The following is a 14,854-nucleotide window of genomic DNA, read 5'->3' as shown; positions in this document are numbered from 1 at the left end:
CCTCTCGGGAGTCCACTGCATCAGGAGTAAGTAGAAAAACAGAGGATTCCAGCAGCAGGCAAGTCGGATAAAAATTCCAATATTTATTCAGAGCATATAATGAATAAGGACATGCATCTGAAATGCGTCTTCCAGACTTTTTAACATTATAGGTGGTGGTGGGTTAGGTGTCTATGGACTTTGATATGCTCTAAATAAATATTGAAATTATCAGACTTGCCTGCTCCTAAAATCCTCTGTTTTTCTACTCAATGAAAGGGGTTCTCCAGGATTTAATATTTAAGGCTTCTCATTAGTATTAGAAGTGTGGAGCCATTTAAATCGCATGGCCAATTCTCATGGGCAATGGCCTACAGTTCCTGGTGCAACCACTGTCTTCATATCCCACTGAAGATTTTCTATGGAGTTCAAGTTGGATGACTGTGACGACCACTCCAGAATCTTTCAGAGACTAAAATTAAGCTTTGGTGTATTTGAAGTAAGCTTGAGATCATTGTCCTGTTGGAAAGTCAAATGACACCCAAGCTTTTGAACTATATTTCCAACTTTATCTCTAGGAATTGCAAAGTGGTTCTGTTCATGGTCACCAGACAATTTTAAATAGGGCTTCTACAGACAGGCTATGTGCAAGCTACTCCATCTATCAGGTGCCAAGGGACCTCAAGCCCTTACACTTTACCACATCTATAGATATGTTGACTTGTGCACAGGCCAAGAGTTGAGTCCACAGAGTAGCTGCTACCCGGTGGTTCAGGTGCAGAAATGTTCAGGTAGTTGGGTGAGAATGAGGAGGTATGGATAAGGGATAAAAAAGCTAGGCAGAAGAATAGAAAAATAAACTGAGGTCTTAAACAAGAATAATCCCTAGAACAATAGGAGCATAGAACAAGGGTGTGGACCTGGTAAGGCAGAACTTATAACTGGCAATAAGAGACTGGATCTCAGTGGCTTAGATTGTGAGCAGCCTCACTCAAAGCTGACAGAAGTAATTAAGCACCAAAGCATAGAATTAACCATCCAACAAGTTCCCTCTCTGTATGTCTGGCACCAGAAATATTAGAGAATTGAACAGAACTGTTGTGTTGTTGCCCCACATTGCTCGCAGCGAAGGTGCAGCATCGACTGGCAACAGAAACAGAAACAGGGTGGTGGGTACCAAAATGGATTTTGGATGTTAAATACCTTTGCCATTTTTTTCATCATTTCCTTAATTAATTCATAAAACTCTTCTCTTAACTGTTTAGACCAATCTCTTGACGTATCCATATTACTAATATGCAATAAAATATCACAGTCAACAAACTCCAAGCCAGTCCAGGTATTTCATGTGTTTTATTTTTTCAAGCACACTTCATGTAAATAATGAAGCCCTTAATTAGTTACATCAGGGATGTGTGAGAAAACATCTGTGTGTTCTTATGAGGGATTCTATTCAGAGGGCTGGATAATTCTGAGACTGCAGTAGTCATTAAAAGTGTTATTTTGTGTTGAATTGGAGAAATCACTTGTTATATTAGTTGTGTTGAGCTATTTCAATTATTCTTGTTTCATTGGTTTATTGCAAACTGCAGAAAGTTTGTAAATTTTGCTAATAAACCTGATATACAATGAGGGTTGAATAATTTTGATTGCAACTGTATAATCTTTAAAAGGAAAGAGATAATAGAAGCGAAGAATTGGTTCCAAACAAAACAGAAACAAATAATTTTTATTGTTCAGGTAGTATTATACGTCACTCCGTTAGAGTAGCTGTGCCTGAGTTGGGATCCAGTACGTAGCATAAATAGATAAAAACTCGGCACTCAGGGGTTGAGCAGTAAGAAAAATGAAAATATTTTATTTAGATGATCCAATTGCACTATATAGTTGATCTTTCAGTCCTAGATTCCAGACCTTCACCAGAAAGCAATGGATTGGCATTGGCAGAGTATTTCCAGGATATGTAGCGCAGAGGAATTGCGACAAAAGTCGCTCGTGCAGGAAAGCGCTACTGCATGGGCGACTATTGTCACAATCCCTCTGCGCTACGTTTCATGGAAATAACCGGCCTACGACAATCTGTTGCTTTCTGGTGAAGGTCTGGAATCTAGGACCGAAACGTCAACTATATAGTTCAATTGTATCATGTAAATAAAATATTTTCACTATTCTTCTGCTCAAGTCTTTATCTTTCATTGTTCAATGTCATCTCTAAATATTAATTCCAGTAAGTACTTTAGTTGTTTTTTCCTTGTATTCTTTATGACCATGGAAGATAGTAATTCTGCACAACGTGACAGAAAACTGTGCTGTGGCAAAAGGGTATGATGCACTTTTTTTATAACTGTAATTTTCTTTAACGGTTCTTGCCGTTTACATGTTAGTAAATTTTACCATTGGCTTTTAGTACCAAAGTCAAAGTTTTTATAGCAGCTTTTTTAGGAACATTTTGTATAATGTCTTCTTTAAAAGGCTTGTACTATCTTACACATGAACACATTCTCTAAATGTCTGATTGGCTGGGCCCACTGATTTCTGCTTTAATAGTATGAGATGGGTACAAGTAATAAGCCAGGGCCACACGTCTCCCATCAAGAATAGTTACAGAACTGCTCTGTACCCATTTAACTACTTTATTTCTCCAAATGGGGCAAAAAAATGTATTGTTACTTTGTACACATTACTTCTGGATTACAATCCTCCCATGAAAGTTAGCAGTAGCATCAGTTATAGACTTTAAGTCAGTGAAATGTGGGATGGCAGTTTCTGCCTATCCAAAGTCTGATGCCATCTGGTAAGGTAGTGCCTCCATCTCCAGGCTAAATTCCCTGTATTTCTGGACCACAGTTATTGCTAAGTACTGATGAGCGAGCACTAAAATGCTTGGGTGCTCGTTGCTCGGGTCGAGCAAATTGGAATGCTCAAGTGCTCGGTCCGAGTAACGAGCCCACTGTAAGTCTTTGGGAAACTCGAGCATTTTTCCGGCGGCTCCCCCCGGTGGTCTGCAAAGGGCCTAAAATTGTCCAAATCGATGGGAACAGTGCTCAAATGACATGGAAACAGCATGGGGAAGACCCCTGGAAGCCTTGGAGGGCCTCCTGAAAAAAATGTTCCCATTATTAAGAAGTGGGTCTCCCATACTATTTGCCTATGCAGTGAATGCAATGGCTGCCAAAAATTTGGAGGAACTCCAATGTCCCTTGCAATAGACGTAGATATGGTGATATGGTAGATATAGTGGTGATATAGGGGAGAATGTAGAGGATGAGGATGAGGAGAAGAAGGAAGACAAGAGCAAATAGACAAAATCAGGAAGCGTATACCCATGTCTGGGTGTGAAGACAGAGGTGCATGGGAATAGAGTTAGCTCTCCCAAAAAAAAGACACTGTATTTGAGTTTATGTTACTCTGCTATCAATCGGTGGTGTTGAGAAGTCTGGCCCAATCCAGCCCTTGTTCATTTGTATAAGAGTCAACCTGTCAGCATTTTCAGTTGACAGGCGGATGCGCCTATCGGTTATAATTCCACCGACGGCACTAAAAACCAGCTCCGACAAAACGCTAACTGCAGGGCAGGCCAGGACCTCCAAGGTATAGAGAGCCAGTTCATGCCACGTGTCCAGCTTCTATACCCAATAATTATAAGGCACAGAGGAATCACGAAAGATGTTGGTACGATCGACAAGGTACTCCCTCACCATCTTTCAAAACTTTTCGCTCCTTGGGAGAGTACCCCGCGCCTCAGGGCCTGTATGATGGGAGGGTCTGAGAAAACTGTCCCAGAACTTTGACAGTGTTCCTCGGCCTCTGCTGGATTGCATTTGTGTCTCTCTCGCCTGTACTCCTTGGTTGTGCAACGAACTATGACCTCTGCCGCCAGCATTTTCAGGTGGGAATTTGTTAAATAATTCCTCAACAAGGGCATTCTCGTGCTGCACCATTTTATTAGGCCTGTCCAGCAAGGGAATAAGAGACAGAAATTTCTCCTTGTAGAGTGGGTCTAGAAGTGTCACCAACCTGTAATGACTGTCACCCAAAATTTGGACAATGCGAGGGTCACGGGAAAGGCAGCGTAACATAAACTCAGCCATGTGTGCCAGACTGCTAACAGGCAAGACTTCACCAAGAGGACGACTGACCATGCTCTCCTCCTCCTCCTCCTACTCCCTGTCCTCAGGCCATCCACGCTGAACAGATGGTATGACAATTGTGCAGGTAGTACCGTTTATAGCGCAGGAAACTAGCTCCTGTTCTTCCTCCTCCTCTTCCTCATTGTCACCCAATCCATGTTGGGATGAGATGAGGCTGGGCTGTGTATAATCACCCTGTATGGTTCCATGCTCCATCTCATCGTGCTCCGCCTGCAATGCATCCTCTTTAATTGTGAGCAGAGAGCGTTTCAGAGGACAGAGAAGCGGGATGGCCATGGTAATTATGGCATCATCGCTGCTCACCATCTTTTTGGAGTCCTCAAAGATTTGGAGGATGGTACAGATGTCTGACTTCCATGTCCACTCCTGTGGTTTTATGTGTGAAGTCTGACCTGAATATCGACGGCCTTTTGATGCTGGTACTCAACAACTGCCCTCTTCTGCTCACAAATTCTTCCCAACATCTGAAATGTAGAGTTCCAATGCGTGGGGACATCCCACATCAGTCGGTAAGCACGAAGTTGAAAACGCTGCTGAAGCACGGCAAGGGCAGCGGAAGCTGTAACTGAGTTTCTAAAGTAGGCACACACACGGCGTACTTTGATTAGCACGATACGTGCAGTGTTAGTTGAGGGTGTGCAACGACATCTGCAGGGCGGGAGGCATCTTGGCATGTGCCATGGACAGGGGATTGGCATGCACGCACAACAGCGGAAGAAGCAGTGGTGTCACCTGCAGACACTGTTTCTGGACCCTGGGGTTTGGCCCATTTAGTCGGGCCAAACCCCAGGGTCCAGAAACATTTAAAAAATTCCCACCTGAAAACGCTGGAGGCAGAGGTCATAGTTCGTTGGACAACCAAAGAGTATAGGCAAGAGAGACAAAAATGCAATCCAGCAGAGGCCGAGGAACACTGTCAAAGTTCTGGGACAGTTTTCTCAGACCCTCCCATCGCACAGGCTCTGAGGCGCGGGGTACTCTCCCAAGCAGATCCGGTAGATCCGGGTAGGTTTTGAGAAACCGCTGAACCACGAGGTTAAGCACATGGGCCAGGCATGATGCGTGTGTGAGCTTGCCCGCCTCTGAGTCGCCACCAGGTTCCAGCCATTGTCACACACGACCATGCCTGGCTGTAGGGTCACCGGTGTCAGCCACAATTCTGCCTGCTCTTTAAGAGCTGTCCACAGCTCTTCAGCATTGTGTGGTTTGTCACCTAAGCATATTAGCTTCAGCACAGCCTGTTGCCGCTTGGCCGAGGCAGTGCTTCCAGCTTGCGACTGATGTGGTCATTTCAGAGATGGGGATGAAGAGGAGAAGGAGGTGCAGGAGCTGTAGAACCCTGATTGACCCAGGGACGCAATCCTCGGTGTCGGTAGGACGTGCTCAGTCCCAAGGTCCGACTGGGTCCCAGCTTCTACTATAATAACCCAGTGTGCCATTAGCGAGATGTACCGTCCCTGCCCACAAGCACTTGTCCACGTGTCCGTGGTTAGGTGGACTTTTCCAGTAATTGCGTTGTTGAGGGCACAGCTAATGTTGTGGGACACGTGCACGTGTTATGTGGGGACGGCACACCGGGAGAAAGAGTGGCGGCTGGGGACCGAGTACTGAGGGACGGTCGCCACCATCAGGTTGCGGAATGCTTCCGTCTCCACGTGCCTAAAAGACAACATTTCGAAATGTGAGAATTTAGTAGGGGGCGTTGGCTGCATATTAGCGCTTGCGTTCCAAGGACTGGGGTAGGGACAACTGAATGCTGCGCTGGGACAAGGACGTGGACGTGCTTGCTGATGGTGCTAGTTGAGAGTGTGCAATGACACGTGCAGGGCGGGAGGCATCTTGGCATGTGCCATGGACAGGGGATTGGCGTGCACTCACAACAGCGGAAGAAGCAGTGGTGTCACCTGCAGACACTGCTTCTTTACCCTGGTGTTTGGCCCATTTAGTTGGGTGCTTTGCTGCCATGTGCCTGATCATGCTGGTGGTGGTCAGGCTGCTAGTTTTGCTACTCCTGCTGATGCTGTCCTGGCAGGTGGTGCAAATGGCCTTTTTGGGGTTATCTGCAGAGTCTTTAAAAAACATCCAGACTTGGGAAGACCTAATAGTTGTACTGGCAACTTGGCATTACGAGGAGTGCTTTTCTGCCTTGTGTCTGCAGCCACCACACTGATTCTTCCTGCCTGTTGTGGTGCTACGCCTCCCTCCCCCTGTATGCTGCTATCCTTGCTCTGTATGTTCCCCTGCCAGTTTGGGTCAGTTACTATATCATCCACCACCTTGTCTTCCACTTCTGCACCCTAGTCCTCCTCCTGACTTTCTGGCAATTGTGTCTCATTATTATCATCATACACCTCTTGGGACAGTAATTGCACTTTCCCACCATGCCTTCATGTGACTGGCTGCTCCAATATTTGGGCATCGCTACACGCGTTTTCCTCTTCACTCGCTTGAAGCTGGCGGGCGGAAGGCCCGAATCTGCAAATGGAAAGGTGAACAGTTCTTCTGAGTGTCCAAGTGTGGGATCAGTTGTCTCCGGGCACTCGGCATGGTGGGAGGAAGGAGGATCAGGGTGAGGAATATGTGGTCCAGACTCACAGCTACTGAGACTTGACCATGTGGAAGACAGGGTGGTGGTGGTGGCAAAGTAACTGGAAGCATTATCTGTTATCCAACCAACAACCTTTGGACATTGCTCTGGGTTCAATAGTGGTGTACTGCGGTCCCCTATTAATTGGGACAGGAAGGTCGATTGACAAGATGTGGGTGTTTGTTGTGGCACAATTTCAGCTTGCCCACGGCCACGTCCTCGGCCTCTGCATGCACCATCACCATCACGTCCACTTACCCGTCCCTTGCCACACACCTTGCCCATTTTAAATGGAAGACAATATTTTCCACGTTCACGAGAAATGGCTAATTTTGGAACGCAGTTATATGTGATGTGTCTGACAGAGAACCACGGTTTTAAATAGCAAGCCTGTAATTTACTAATATTATTCTACACAGAGACCTAGTGTGAATAGCTTGTCCGACACACTGCAACGAAATGGAAGGCAGAAATGGCTGATTTTGGAACACTGTTATATATGATATGTCTGACAGAAAACCACGGTTTTAAATAGCAGGCCTGTAATTTACTAATATTATTCTACACAGAGACCTAGTGGGAATAGCTTGACTGACACACTGCAACGAAATGGAAGGCAGAAATCGCTGATTTTGGAACACTGTTATATGTGATATGTCTGACAGAGAACCACAGTTTTAAATATCAGGCCTGTAATTTACTAATATTATTCTACGCAGATACCTAGTGTGAATAGCTTGACCGACACACTGCAACGAAATGGAAGGCAGAAATCGCTGATTTTGGAACGCTGTTATATGTGTTATGTCTGACAAAGAACCACGGTTTTAAATAGATGGCCTGTAATTTACTAATACTATTCTTCACAGAGACCTAGTGTGAATAGCTTGACTGACACACTGCAACAGAATGGAAAAGGAGCCCAATGTTTTCCACGTTCAGTTCAAATTTCTCGATTTTTATCGCTGAAATATGGAACAGATCTGGCTGTATTCTGCAGTGCTAACAAGCAAATCGAGCAGAAAAATTGTGTCCCCTGGATTGCTTTTTAAGCAAATAACCAGGATTGAGATAAAAAAAAATTGCCCTGGCCCCTGATATCTGGGGCTATGTCTACAAATATCTGTAATTATTACAGCAGCAGACAGGATGTTCAATGGACCCTCTTGTGCTGCATCATACACTGCAGTCTGCCACATACACTGCCTGCCTAACACTGATTATATGCAATTGAATTAGTCCTCAGAAGGACTGTTAGTTCAGATGGATATACATACATACAGTATGTTGTGGAATACCTATACTAACAGGACATTCCATGGACCCTCTTGCATTATATGCACTGCAGTCTGCTACGTACCCTGCCTGCCTAACTCCTGCTATCACCACTGAATATATGCAGCTGGATTAGTCCTCAGAAGGACTGTTAGTTCAGATGTATATATATATATATATATATATATATATATATATGTTGTGGAATACTTTTACAAACTATAAACAAGCAAATCTCTCCCTAGCTCAGCAGCACCTCTCCCTACTCTGCCTGGTTCTGGGGTAGACTGTGACGAGCATGGCGGAGCCAGGTCTTATATAGACCTGATGATGCTGTGCGGCCAGTCAATCACTGTAATGCCACAACCAACATGGCTACGGCATTACAGTGTGTGGCAGGCAATCCCTTCATGTTCATTGGCTCTCTAAAGAGCGCCAAACATGCAGGGAGGGGACCTGAGTTCCTGCCCGAACAACCCGGAAATACTCGCCGAGCACCGAGCTTGTCAAGCACCGTGATGCTCAGGCGAGTACTGAGCAGTGGCAGGCACGTTCGCTCATCACTATTGCTAAGTCTTTCTTTTGCCTTACTAACAGGTGATCCGTAATCATACCCACAAACTGATGCATACTGAGATCAATGATCTTTTGCTGGGCACAACAGATCATTTCACCTGAGGAACAAACTTTTTGTTCATTTATCAGGAGCTTGGCAGCCTATTTACAAGGCAAGATAATCTTAAAAGAGAAGAATGCTCATTCATGATTATCTTTCAATGTAAATGCAGGTTAAGTGATAGCGACTTGCTACCTTAAGGCTGTGTGCCCACTATGCTTTTTTCAAGCGTTTTTGCCGCAGAATTTCCGCAGCGAAAACACTTAAAAAATGCTTTGTAATACGTGCCCCATGGTCCCCAATGATAATCCGCATGTGCTGTGCACATGCTGCGGAAATTTCCGCTGCGGATTATCATTGCGGAAAAATACGCAGTATGTCCATTAATTTTGCGGACACGCAGCGTAATTGCCGCCATTGACTTGCATTGAAACTCTTGATATCCGCATCACTACATGTGCACATGCGGATATGAAGCAATTCAATGCGCGGATGGTACCCAGGCCTGGAGAAGAGGAGACTCTCCTCCAGACCTGGGTACCATAGAAACTGTAAAAAAAAGAATTTAAAATAAAAAATAAAGATTATACTTACCTTCCGATGGCCCCTGGTCTCCATAGCGATGCGTGCAGTGTGTTGGGCGGCTCGCGGTGGTGTGAGGACCTGACATGACGTCATTAAGTCATGTGACAGGTCATGCGACCGCTGACATCGGCGGTCGCGTGACCTGTCACATGACTCAATGACGTCATCGCAGGTCCTTCACTCCACCGCGAGACACCGGGGAGCAGGACGGAGTGGAGAAGGAGACCGGGGGCCATCGGAAGGTAAGTATAATCTTTATTTTTTATTTTTCACCATTCTTATACTTTTTTTTTAACTATTACTTGGTCACACTATATAAATCCATGCCGGTTGCATGGATTTATATAGCGTGACTAAGTTGTCAAGCACTTTTTCCAAGTGATGCTAAAATCGCTTGGAAAAGCGCTTGATAACACACATGCAGAAATGCATGCAAAAACGCTTGACAAACGCTTCTACCTGGCGGGAAAAACGCATGTAAAATCCGCATGCATTTTTCCTGCCAGGGAGAAGCGGAAAAAATATGCAGCATTTCTACATCGTGGGAACATAGCCTAAAACTTACAATTGTCTCAGTCAGGATTTTTATCAGAAACTTTTCTGGTTTCAACTATTGCCTTTATTAATGCCTTGAAGCACTTCTCTGTCTAGTTAATATGCCAACCAACCCAACTACATGGTGCCCATTTGTGCTTCCCCTTTATAAACGGTAGCTTCTTCCTGTTTAGCCCATTGTACATTATTTGCCCGAATGCTACATCTGCCAAAACAAGGTCACATTTTACGTAAAATAAACTAGTTAAAACAGAAATATCTACAATTTATGCAACATTTGTCATAAATGCAAAATATGCTCCTTGACTTGAGGTCAGGCAATGCCATTCTCTCAATAGGTGAGGTTTGTCAGATGGGAATCCCAACTTTCAGGCATACATGGAACATTTTGTAAATTTCTAATAGTGTACACACTGTGTGCCGAATTATTAGGCAAGTTGTATTTTAGAGGATTATTTTTATTATTGATCAACAACTATGTTCTCAATCAACCCAAAAGACTCATAAATATCCAAGCTTAATATTTTTGGAAGTTGGAGTGTTTTTTTTTTAGATTTGGCTATCTTAGGAGGATATCTGTTTGTGCAGGTAACTATTACTGTCCCGAATTATTAGGCAACTTAATAAAAAAGAAATATAATCCCATCTCACTTGTTTATTTTCACCAGGTAAACCAATATCAGTGCACAAAATTTAGAAATAAACATTTCTGACATGCAAAAACAAAAACCAAAATAATTAGTGATTAATATAGCCACCTTTCTTTATGATAACACTCAACAGCCTTCCATCCATAGATTCTGTCAGTTGCTTGATCTGTTTTCGATCAACATTGCGTGCAGCAGCCACCACAGCGTCCCAGACACTGTTCCGAGAGGTGTACTGTTTTCCCTCCCTGTAGATCTCACATTTTAAGATGGACCATAGGTTCTTTATGGGGTTCAGATCAGGTGAAAGAGTGGCCCATGTCATTATTTTTTCTTCTTTTAGACCTTTACTGGCCAGCCACGCTGTGGAGTAGTTGGATGCATGTGATGGCGCATTGTCCTGCATGAAAATCAGGTTTTTCTTGAACGATACTGACTTCTTCCTGTATCACTGCTTGAAGAAGTTGTCTTCCAGAAACTGGCAGTAGGTCTGGGAGTTGAGCTTCACTCCATCCTCAACCCGAAAAGGTCCCACAAGTTCATCTTTGATGATACCAGCTCATACCAGTACCCCACCTCCACCTTGCTGGCTTCTGAGTCGGAGTGGAGCTCTCTGCCCTTTACTGATTCAGCCTCTGGCCCATCACTAGAGATGAGCGTTGTTCTACTCGAACTGTTCGCCAATCTCAAATTCGAGCTGTTTTGGGCGGTGTTCGAGCCGGTCGGCGAACACGAACAATTTGAGAAAAATTCGGCTGTTCGAGGTTATGTTCGATAACTGTTCGTGCACCAAAATCATAACTGGATTTTTTCTCAGTAATGATGAAAATTAATGTTAATACGCAGTTTGAGTGTACAGCGGGGCGGGGGGAGGGGCAGGGGATGGATCTCTGCAGGAACAATGAAGATCTCCATTTTTTTTTCTCTTTCCCGCATTTGCAGTGGGGAGGTGCAATCTGTCAGCCTATCAGCAGCGCACACACGGAGCGAAGTGCTGTTTTTCACACAAGCAAGGGCATGTGTGATTGGCAGTGTATGTCACATGTCCTTGCCCTATAAGACCAAGCCATTTTCCCCGTCGCCACCATTTTCTCACTGCTGCAGCTGCGTGTTAGACGGCACCGCTGTTGCTGTGTGCGCTATACCTTGTTAATTTCAAGCCAATTTTCGCACAAATATACAGATAGCTTGGGAGTAGGGAATAGTTGTGATTGCAGTCCTTTTAAGGACTAGGTTACAGCATTTCCTAGTACTTTTATCTGGCAGGTCTGTGCTCTTAAATAGATAGATTGTGGGAGTAAAGACTAATTGTAATTGGAGTCCTTTTCAGGACTAGGTTACATCAGTTCCTATCAGTTTTTGCCAGGCAGGTCTGTGCCAGTGCTGTGCAAGTTTTTTTCACAGCATTTGGCTGAATCTAGCAAAGCTAATCCTTTTTGGCCTATTGCAGAGTGTGTTAGTCAGTGGAGTAGCCTATCTGTGTTGCAAGATATACCACCTGTGTATAGAATACCAATTTTTTTACTGCACCTAGTGAAGTAAAATCTTTTGGGCATAGCATCATTCTATTAGTCCATCTATACTGACCTCCATCAGGTTGCAAACTGAATATAATTTTTTTCTGCATCTAGTTCTGAAAAAATATTTGGGCTTCTAGCAGTGTGTGGGACTTGGTCTATTAGTCCATCTATACTGACCTCCATCAGGTTGCAAATTAAAAATAATTTTTTTCTTCATTTAGCTCTGAAAAAATATTTGGGCTTCTAGCAGTGTGTGGGACTTGTTCTATTAGTCCTTCTATACTGACGTCCAGCAGGTTGCAAATTGAATATAATTTTTTTCTGCATCTAGCTCTGAAAAAATATTTGGGCTTCTAGCGGTGTGTGAGACTTGGTCTATTAGTCCATCTATACTGACCTCCATCAGGTTGCAAATTAAAAATAATTTTTTTCTGCATCTAGCTCTGAAAAAATATTTGGGCTTCTAGCAGTGTGTGGGACTTGGTCTATTAGTCCATCTATACTGACCTCCATCAGGTTGCAAATTAAAAATAATTTTTTTCTGCATCTAGCTCTGAAAAAATATTTGGGCTTCTAGCAGTGTGTGGGACTTGGTCTATTAGTCCATCTATACTGACCTCCATCAGGTTGCAAATTAAAAATAATTTTTTTCTTCATTTAGCTCTGAAAAAATATTTGGGCTTCTAGCAGTGTGTGGGACTTGTTCTATTAGTCCTTCTATACTGACGTCCAGCAGGTTGCAAATTGAATATAATTTTTTTCTGCATCTAGTTCTGAAAAAATATTTGGGCTTCTAGCGGTGTGTGGGACTTGGTCTATTAGTCCATCTATACTGACCTCCATCAGGTTGCAAATTAAAAATAATTTTTTTCTGCATCTAGCTCTGAAAAAATATTTGGGCTTCTAGCGGTGTGTGGGACTTGGTCTATTAGTCCATCTATACTGACCTCCATCAGGTTGCAAATTAAAAATAATTTTTTTCTGCATCTAGCTCTGAAAAAATATTTGGGCTTCTAGCAGTGTGTGGGACTTGGTCTATTAGTCCATCTATACTGACCTCCATCAGGTTGCAAATTGAATAAAAAAAATTTCTGCATCTAGCTCTGAAAAAATATTTGGGCTTCTAGCGGTGTGTGGGACTTGGTCTATTAGTCCATCTATACTGACCTCCATCAGGTTGCAAATTAAAAATAATTTTTTTCTGCATCTAGCTCTGAAAAAATATTTGGGCTTCTAGCGGTGTGTGGGACTTGGTCTATTAGTCCATCTATACTGACCTCCATCAGGTTGCAAATTAAAAATAATTTTTTTCTGCATCTAGCTCTGAAAAAATATTTGGGCTTCTAGCAGTGTGTGGGACTTGGTCTATTAGTCCATCTATACTGACCTCCATCAGGTTGCAAATTGAATAAAAAAAATTTCTGCATCTAGCTCTGAAAAAATATTTGGGCTTCTAGCGGTGTGTGGGACTTGGTCTATTAGTCCATCTATACTGACCTCCATCAGGTTGCAAATTAAAAATAATTTTTTCTGCATCTAACCCAGCCAATAGTTTTGGCCTAATGCCACAGTTTGGCCACTCAGCTCTGCTCGGTTACCATCCATTGTTTTTTTGTGCAAACAACTCCAGAGTTGTGAATTAGTTAACCACCAAAATGAGTGGAAAAAGGCCTGCTGCTGGTGGAAAGGGGAATAGGCGTGTTGGGAAGGGGAAAAAAGGTTGTGTCCGTGGGGTAGGTGCAGAAGAAAGACCATCTTCCAGCCAAACTAAAATGTCTACTTCTTTTAGCGGACAATGTGATAAGATCCCTTTCTTACGGCCACGCCAATCGCTACAAATTCCAGATGAGGCACAAAAACAGCAGGTGCTTCAACGGATATCAAGTGCTCCTTTAAGTGGGCTCTCCTCCACATCAACTTCAACATCACAAATACTACAGTCCTCAAAGGTGTCACCCAAATCGCACTTGCTTCCTCACAGCTCCCAAATCTCCAGCTGCCCGTCTGAGTATGAGGTAGAACAGATGGTTGAGTCTGCAGAGCTGTTTACTCATATTATAGCCTGGGAATCAGAGGTCGACTCCAGCGCTTCTGTGAATCCAGACGAGGAAATGATCTGCACTGATGCCCAGAATCTTTATGAGTCGGATCCAGGACCAGACGCAGAAGGTTCTGACCATAATGTAGACCCTCATTCCCAAACTGTAACTCCTGTTGGTGGAGACAATGAGGAAGACGATGATAAGACTCAAATACCTGATTGGAGCGACAACTTTAGTTTTTTGTCAGGGCAGGAACAGGTTGGCTCTGAGGATGACGGGTGTGATAACGCACAGGGTGATGATGATGAGGTCGGAGATCCCACTTACTGTCAACCCACAGTCAGCCAAGAGATGAGGTCAGCAGAGGAGGTGGAGGAAGATGCTAGTGACGACGAGGTCAGGTTGCGCCTTCCTGGACAGAGACGTAGTACTGGAAGCACGTCAACAACTGCATCCTCAAACACAACTCTGCCTCTCACCACAAGTCGTGGTGGCTCTTCAGGTCGCATGGGTGCTAAGCCTTGCATAGCCTGGGCATTTTTTCAGATCGATAAAGATGACCCAACTCGTGTTATCTGTAACATTTGTCAGCAAAAGCTAAGTAGAGGCCAAAAAATACATAGTTTGAGTACTTCATGCATGAACCGGCACATGGACATGAAGCATAAGTTGCAGTGGGAAGCTCAGTGTGCTACAATGCGGTCTAGCCGGCCGGGCCAACCACCGTCTGCCATATCTTGTGCATCCGCGGCCTCTTCATCCTCTGTGACTGGGGGGACAGCAGTCACACCTGTTTTGGGGCGCAGACCTGCCACCTCTTTACCCGCAACAGCCAGCGTGATTGGCAGGTCATCATTTTCTTTGGAGGTGGTAACACCAGCTGGTCTTGAGCGCTGT

The sequence above is a fragment of the Phyllobates terribilis genome, unplaced genomic scaffold (assembly GCF_046119375.1).
Source record: "Phyllobates terribilis strain yellow unplaced genomic scaffold, ASM4611937v1 Scaffold_7__3_contigs__length_470593459, whole genome shotgun sequence".
Taxonomy (NCBI): domain Eukaryota; kingdom Metazoa; phylum Chordata; class Amphibia; order Anura; family Dendrobatidae; genus Phyllobates; species Phyllobates terribilis.
This window is presented reverse-complemented; position numbering follows the sequence as displayed.